The 8,382-nt window shown below is 39.5% G+C and overlaps 1 pseudogene; it reads left to right on the top strand.

Annotated features, from left to right (window-relative positions):
* The first annotated feature begins 2,002 nt into the window (after positions 1-2,002).
* On the top strand, positions 2,003-3,110 carry LOC102410238 (annotated as a pseudogene).
* The last annotated feature ends 5,272 nt before the right edge of the window (positions 3,111-8,382 follow it).

Here is an 8,382-nt window from a genome sequence, read left to right as displayed (position 1 = left end):
CAGATTTCTCAGGAGGCAAGTCAGGAGGTTTGATATTCCCATCTCTTTACAAATTTTCCACAGTTTATTGTGATCCACACAGTCAAAAGCTTTGAAATAGTCAATAAAGCAAAAGCAGATGTTTTCTGGAACTCTTGCATTTTCGATGTTCCAAGAGATGTTGGCAATTTGAAATCTGGTTCCTCTGCTTTTTCTAAGTCCAGCTTGAACATCTGGAAGTTCACGGTTCACGTACTGTTGAAGCCTGGCTTGGAGAATTTTGAGCATTACTTTACTAGCATGTGAGATGAGTGCAATTGTGCAGTAGCTTAAGCATTCCTTGGCATTACCTTTCTTTGGGATTGGAATGAAAACTGACCTTTTCCAGTCCTGTGGCCACTGCTGAGTTTTCCAAATTTGCTGACCTATTGAGTGCAACACTTTCACAGAATCACTTTTTAGGATTTGAAATAGCTCAACTGGAATTCCATTACCTCCACTAGCTTTGTTTGTAGTGATGCTTCCTAAGGCCCTCTTGAGTTCGCATTCCAGGATGCCTGGCTCTAGGTGTGTGATCATACCATCATGGTTATCTGGGTCATTAACATCTTTTTTGCAAAGTTCTTCTGTGTATTCTTGCCATCTCTTCTTAATATCTTCTGCTTCTGTTAGGTCCATACCATTTCTGTCCTTTATTGTACCCGTCTTTGCAAACAGTATTATAAAGGGCTACTGATTCTAAAGTCTACCGTTTACTTTTGTCTTCTCACCTCTATTTTATAGCTCTTGATAATGTGCAGTTTAAATTTGTTTTAGTTTCTTTTCCTCTATATCTCTATACATAGGATTATCATTTAAATTAAATTACAGAGTACATATAGAGCATTTTGAATAATCATAGCAAGCATTCAATAAGCATTAGCCCTTATCACTATGCAGTTCCTAGTTAATACAAATTATAAAACTACTAATACATCCTCAAACATGGATGTGTACTGTGCTTAGTCACTCAATCATGTCCAACTCTTTACGACCCCATGGACTGTTGCCCACCAGGTTCCTCTGTCCATGGATTCTCTAGTCAAGAATATTGGAGTACATTGCCATGCCCTCCTTCAGGAGATCTTCCCAACCCAGGGATTGAACCCAGGTCTCCCGCACTGCAGGCAGATTCTTTATTGTCTGAGCCAATACAAATAGTCATATGATAAAACATGTTACAGTGATGGGCAGGCAGTGGGTCCGGGTCTGCAGGCTGGCCCTATGGGTGGTGGGCTATGGGTCGGGCCCTGTTCCTGGGTCTTGTGAGCTGGAGTTCCTGCTCTGCACAGCCATGCCCTCAAACCAGACTGAGCGCACCCTCTAGGCAGCCCTGAGGCATGGAGCTGGAAGGTCAGTCCAGCCAACTTGCCCATTTCACAGATTTGGAAATTCATCCCTAGGGATAGGATTTAACTTGTATCTCTAAGATACTTCAAGATAGAGACCGAATGGGACAGATGGACCAGCATTTCCACTTCATCCCTCCAGTTTGTTCATTCAACAAGTATTTATTAAGTACTTCCATGATTCAGGAAGCCTGGGTTCGATTCCTGGATTTTGGGAAGATTCCCTGGAGGAGAGCATGGTAACCCACTCCAGTATTCTTGACTGGAGAATCCCCATGGACAGAGGAGCTTGGCAGGTTACAGTCCTTGTGGTCACAAAAAGTCGGACATGACTGAGCAACTAAGCACAGCACAGGGCAGGCAGGAGACCCTGGACACCTCTGCTACAGTGGCCAGGCCCACAGGGCCATGTGGATAGTTTTGTGCACATTGGTTGGGCTCCATCCAGTGGTCTGTCCACACAGACAATTCTAGAGACCCTGCTTGAGCTTGGAGTTGCCTCCTTATTTCCCACAGCTGGTGACTGGCCCAGTAGGCCTCAGCCTTAGGTCTGTACCTCTAAGCTGCCCACTTGTGGGGCAGGGAGGGACAGGAACCAGGCTGGCCTCTCATGTTGCTGTGTTTTCCTAGGAGCCATGTGGGGCCAGAGGAGCCTGCGGCTGGGCCCTGCCTGCCTCTGCCTGCGCCTGCTTCTGGTCCTGGGTTACAGGTGCTACTGCCCACCTCTGCTCTGTGGCCTGATGCAGCGCCAGCGCTATGGCAAGGTCTGCCTGTGCTCCCTGCTCTACAACTCCTTCAGGGGCAGTGACACTGCCATGGACGCTGCCTTTGAGCCTATCTACTGCTGGTGGACAACATGATCTGCTGGAATGGGGTGGTGTTCGTGGTGCTGGTGATTGTGCTGACCAGCTCCGTTGTGGCCATCGCCTACCTGTGTGTCCTGCCTCTCATCCTCCATACCTACTCCGTGGCCTGGCTCTTCTGGCATTTCTTCTATAGTCACTGGAATCTGATTCTCATCTTCCATTCTAGTCTTCCATTACCACTAGGCTATCACCAACCGACCTGGATACCCACCCCAGGGAAGGAATGATAGGACAACAGTCTCTATCTTTAAGAAGTGCATTAACCCCATGCCAGCCCGAACACACCACTGCAGCATCTACAATAGCTATGGAAGCTGGGACCTTTTCCAGGAGGCTTATGCTGCCATCGAGACTTGCTACCAGACCCACCACCCATTTTCTCCTTTCAAGAAAGAGTGACTCACAAGAGTCTTGTCTACCTCTGGTTCCTGTGCAGTTCTGTGGCACTTGCCCTGGGTGCCCTAACTGTATGGCAGGCTGTGCTCATCAATCAAGGTGAGACTAACATCGAAAGGCACACCAACAAGAAGGAGCATCGGTGGCTGCAGGCCAAGAGCAGAGTGTTTAGGAATCATTACAGCTATGGCTGCGTGGACAGCTGGAAGGTATTCCTGGGTGTGGACACAGGAAGGCACTGGCTTACTCGGGTGTTGTTACCTTCCAGTCACTTGTCCCACGGGAACAGAATGAGCTGGGATCCCCTGCCCTGGGTGACTGCTCACTCAGCCTCTGTGATGGCAGTGTGAGCATGTGAGCTGGAGTGTGTCAGCCACAACTTGAGTACCACCATGCTTCCTGTGTTGCCTCGAGGGCCTCCAAGGATAACTTCTTGGGATCCTTGAGCCAAAAGAGCCAGTGGGCCTGCCCCAGGGTACCATGCGGGGACAGCTTAAGGACCGGTCTCCTGGCCATTGCAGAAGCAAGGCACGATGTGGAGGAATCCTCCACATCGATGTCCCTTTACTCAGGGAAACGGAAGTTCCAGCCCCAGACTGGAGATCAGGCAGCTAGCAACCTTGCCAGGTTGACCCTGATCTCCTCCAGGTTACAGCACTGGGGTTGGCCACCACCTCTTCCACTTGCAGTCTGAGGAAACAGCTGAATGGTAGAGATGAGATTCTGGCTTCTCAACAGGGCAAAGATACCAGGCCTACTGCTGAGGTCACTGCCACTTCTTATGTGCTGCTGAAGGGAGCAAAAATAAAGGTATTTGATTTTATTAAAAAAAAAAAAAATGTTACATAAGGAAGGATCATGCATAGTGTTGTGAATTTCATGCATAAAATATGTATATCTTGTATATTTCAATGAAACTCTTCTATTAGTAGTTTTCTTCTACAAAGAGTAAAAATTCTAGAAATAAAATGAATGAATCTAGTTTGGCTTTTAAAATATGTTCATAAAATACGAAGATAAAGTTTCAAGACCACTTCTATAAATAAATATGATCTATCCACATCTAATTAATATACATTAATAATTGCTGGCACCTCTTGTATTGCTTGCTTGGCATTTTGTAGATATTTTCTACTTTAATCTTCCTAATGACCTTGTGATTTAGGTTTTACTACTCTAATTTATCATATGAAGCAATTGAATCCACAGGTTCTAGTGGATCTGTTATTCCAAGTCAAGTGTTACTGCCTGAATGAAATGATAGACTTGAACTTCTAGAAATTCTCTCACTTGAATGCAAGTATTTGCTTGAAGACTTGATTTTTGGAAAGAAGACAGGAAAAGAAATTATAATAAAAAGTAATTATCCCCAATTTTCTCACCACATAGAAGCAAAGTAAAATTAGCCCGGGGTGACACTGATTCTGTGTCACCTATTTTTAACTCACTACTCTGTTTCTCAGTCTCTAAATTATTCTTATCTCAAAGAACAATGTGTGTGGCAGGGGAGGTCAATGAAATCTTTGGAAGTAGCTGAGGTATGTGCCAGGGACTGTGCTAGGGATATCATAACCACATAACACAAGAAAACGTTGGGGGTAGTAGGAGGAGTTAGGGAGAAGAGAGGTGGGAACTTTAAAAGATGAGAAAATTGGCCCAAAGGCGTTTCAAGTTGAGTTGTCTTAACTCCAAAACGTATACTTGGAAATGAGAATTTGTTCCTTCCATTTAACTAAGTCAAGGAGTTTCTTTTCTATGAAATATCTTTGCCTAGTTCAAATTTGCTTAATTTAGTGTTAGTTACTTAGATGGTAAACTTCAAGAAAGCATAGGATTTTTTTTTTTTAATTAACTTTCTGGCCCTACAGACCCTTATTTTAAAACAAATAATGAACAAAACTAATTTTGATTATTATTTGTAATTTATAGCCACATCCCTTCATTAAACATTAGCAGAATAAATACATTAATTTCTGAGTTAAACTCTGGTGTCCTAAACAAACACTAAAATGTATTAAATATTTTTTACATTATCTGCCTAGTTAATATATTTTGTCATTAAATTTAACTTAAATACATTAATATGTAGGTGTATTAAACATATTCAATGATTGCTTATAAATTTAATAAAAAAATAGATTAAAAGTCATTGCTTAGAGTAATTCTTCAAAAATTGCAGAGATATCACAAAAGATGAAGTGTTACTTTTAAAGAAGATCAACTAAAATATTATCAATGAAACAAATTCCCTGTAAGAACAGCTTACAATGGCAGTTTAGGATTAAATTGTCCTCATTATGAAGGATTTGCAGTAGGAAGCTGAGTTATTTCTAAACTGAGTACAATAGGGATGCGGCAGGACATGAACCTTAAGCAGCAGCCAAAATGACTGTGGATAACAGTTAACTTTGTTGCAGTAATTTACAACTATCAGACCAACATTTCAAGTATGGCATTGAATTATATTTATCATACTTCTTGCTTCTGAAAAAAATCTAAGTAAATGAGAGCTTAAAACTGTAGTACACTATTATATATGGGTTTACAACTATTTCCCCCATTATACATTTTTAAATAATACTTAAAAAACAACAACAACAACAACAACTATCATTTCCTTTCCTCCCCTAACTTAAAGTGATTCTCATTATATTTTTGGCTCATTTCTTCTTAGATGTCAAGAAAAATTCAAAAGAGGGGTAGATTAATGACCTACATTATTAGCTTAATACATATTTGTAAAATAAGTGCATGAACAAACTGGTACTAGAACTTTTAGGATAATAATTATAAATGGAGATATTATTTTCAAAATGAAATTTGAGCTTCAAATCTGTTAACTATTTTAATATTTAAAATACTTGGTTCAGCAAAGCATCTGCCTGCAATGCAGGATATGCAGGTTCAATCCCTGGGTTGGGAAAATCCCCTGGAAGAGGTCATGGCAACCTACTCCAGTATTCTTCCTTGAAGAATCACATAGATGGAAGAGCCTGGCAGACTACAGTCTATAGGGTCACAAAGAGTCAGACATGACTGAAGTGACTGCGTACACATGCATGCTGTTATTTTCAAGATGAAATCTGAGCTACAAAACTGTGAATATTTTAATATTTAAAATACTTATTCCTGTAACATCAATATAACATGTTATCACAACTTTTTTTCCAAGAGAAGAAAAAAAAAAATCAAGTTAGAGTTAATAAGCCAAAAATAATGAAGAACCCTGTGTGTGCTCATAGAAAGAGGAACCATCTCTTTGTTGTTGCTGTTTTTCATTTATTTGTTTTGCTATTGGAGTATAATTGCTTTACAATATTGTATTAGTTTCTACTGTACAACAAAGTGAATCAGCTATATGTATACATATATCCTACCCCTCTTGAACCTCCCTCCTACCCCCACATACCACCCCTCTAGGTCATCACAGAGCACTGAGCTCCTGCTATACACAGCAGCTCCCCACTAGCTAGCTATTTTACACATGGTAGTGTATATATGTCAGTGCTACTCTCTCAATTCTTCCCACTCTCCCCTTTTCCCACTGTGTCCACAAGTCCTTTCTCTACATACTTCCCTGCAAATAGGTTCATCAGCAATACCACTACCGAGCATATACCCTGAGAAAACCATAGTCTAAAAAGATACATGTACCCCAGTGTTCACTGCAGCACTGTTTACGTAAGCTAGGGCATGGAAGCAAACTGAATGCCCATCAACCAATGAATGGATGAAGTTCTTGACATACATACAATTGGAATATTACTCAACCATATAAAAGGAACGAAACTGGATCATTTGTAGTGATATGGATGAACTTACAGTTTGTCACACAGAGTGAAGTAAGTCAGAAAAAGAAAAACAAATATTATATATTGATGCATCTCTTTTTGTTTTTTAACATTTTTTTTTTCCTTTACCTGGCTGCCTATGTAAGATGACTTGGCACCTATGTAAACTTTGGAGAAAATTCAACAATTTTTAGTTTAAAAAAATAAGGGAGGAAAAAATACATTCTTACATAAAAATCATCTTTGTTCTCCCCAAAATGATTTTTATTATTTTACATAAATGAATTTTATTTTATTTTATTTTTTAACTTTACAATATTGTATTGGTTTTCCCATATATCAACATGAATCCACCACAGGTATACACGTGTTCCCCATCCTGAACCCTCTTCCCTCCTCCCTCCCCATACCATTCCTCTGAGTCGTTCCAGTGCACCAGCCCCAAGCATCCAGTATCGTGCATTGAACCTGGACTGGCAACTCGTTTCATATATGATGTAAAAGAATGAAAATAGAACACTTTCTAACACCATACACAAAAATAAACTCAAAATGGATTAAAGATCTAAACGTAAGACCAGAAACTGTAAAACTCCTAGAGGCATAAATGAATTTTTAAATGCCACATAGATTTCCTTTTACCTAGAATCAGTAAGACTCATCCTCCTTGAGGGAAAATCCTTTCCATTGGAAAATTTGTGATAATATTAAGGTTTAAATAGTACTGAATAAAACTAATCAGAGATAAATTCATAGAAATAGGACCAATAATATATGTGAAACAATATAAGTAAGTTATGATAAAATTGTAAGAGACTATTGATAAAAAGAAACACAAAAGAAAGAATATAAAAGCAGCACTCAAAGTGAAATGATAGATCCACAGATTAATTTCAGATTTTTTGACACTAATGGAAGACAGAGATTGAATGGAAAGGAAAAATAGGCATCAACCTAAATTTGCTTACATAGCAAAACTATATATTAATAATGAGTAAAGTAGTGCTATATCTAACAAACAACAGTTAGTGTTATCAATAAATAATTTTCCCCTATAGAAATATTTAAAGTATATATTTCAGGAAGGAAAAAATATTATTCCAGAAGAATGGTCTAAGAAGTATGAAAGTACAGTGATAAAAAAGTGGTTTGGGTAAAATGAAATAAAAGTGCCATGTGAACATGAAGACACCATCTGAAAGCCAAGGAGAGAGGTTGGAACAGATCTTTCCTTTAAGAGCTCCCAAAACGAAAGAGCTATTGACAACCCTAATGACACTTTGATTGTGGATATCTTGCTTTCAGAACCATGTGCTAAGTCACTTCAGTCATGTCGACTTTTTGCAGACCTATGGACCACAGCCTGCCAGACTCCTCTGTCCATGGGATTCTCCAGGCATGAATATTGGAGTGGTTTGCTGTGCCCTCCTCCTGTGGATCTTCCTGACCCAGGGATCCAAGCCATGTCTCCTATATCGCCTGCATTAGAACGTGGGTTCTTTATCAGTAGTGCCAAAACTGTGAGACAACAAATTTTTGTTATTTAAACCAGCCAGATATTATAAATTTTTTAAAATCTGAATAAAAGTTATCTGTATAATAATAACATCAAATGTATTGGGCTACAAAACAGAAAGTAAAATCATGAACAGAATAATCTATAAAAACAGATTAGAGTTGAAAAAGTGAAAGAGTCCCAAGGTTAAAGAAACATTTTCCAATTTGGATTCCTTGTATTTCTTTTTCTGCTCTGATTGCTGTGGCCAAAACTTCCAAAACTATGTTGAATAGTAATGGTGAAAGTGGGCACCCTTGTCTTGTTCCTGACTTTAGAGGAAATGCTTTCAATTTTTCACCATTGAGGATAATGTTTGCTGTGGGTTTGTCATATATAGCTTTTATTATGTTGAGGTATGTTCCTTCTATTCCTGCTTTCTGGAGAGTTTTTATTATAAATGGATG

The sequence above is a fragment of the Bubalus bubalis genome, chromosome 1, assembly GCF_019923935.1.
Source record: "Bubalus bubalis isolate 160015118507 breed Murrah chromosome 1, NDDB_SH_1, whole genome shotgun sequence".
NCBI classification, from domain to species: Eukaryota; Metazoa; Chordata; class Mammalia; order Artiodactyla; family Bovidae; genus Bubalus; species Bubalus bubalis.
Note: the sequence above shows the minus strand (reverse complement) of the source record. Positions and strands in the feature narration are given on the sequence as shown.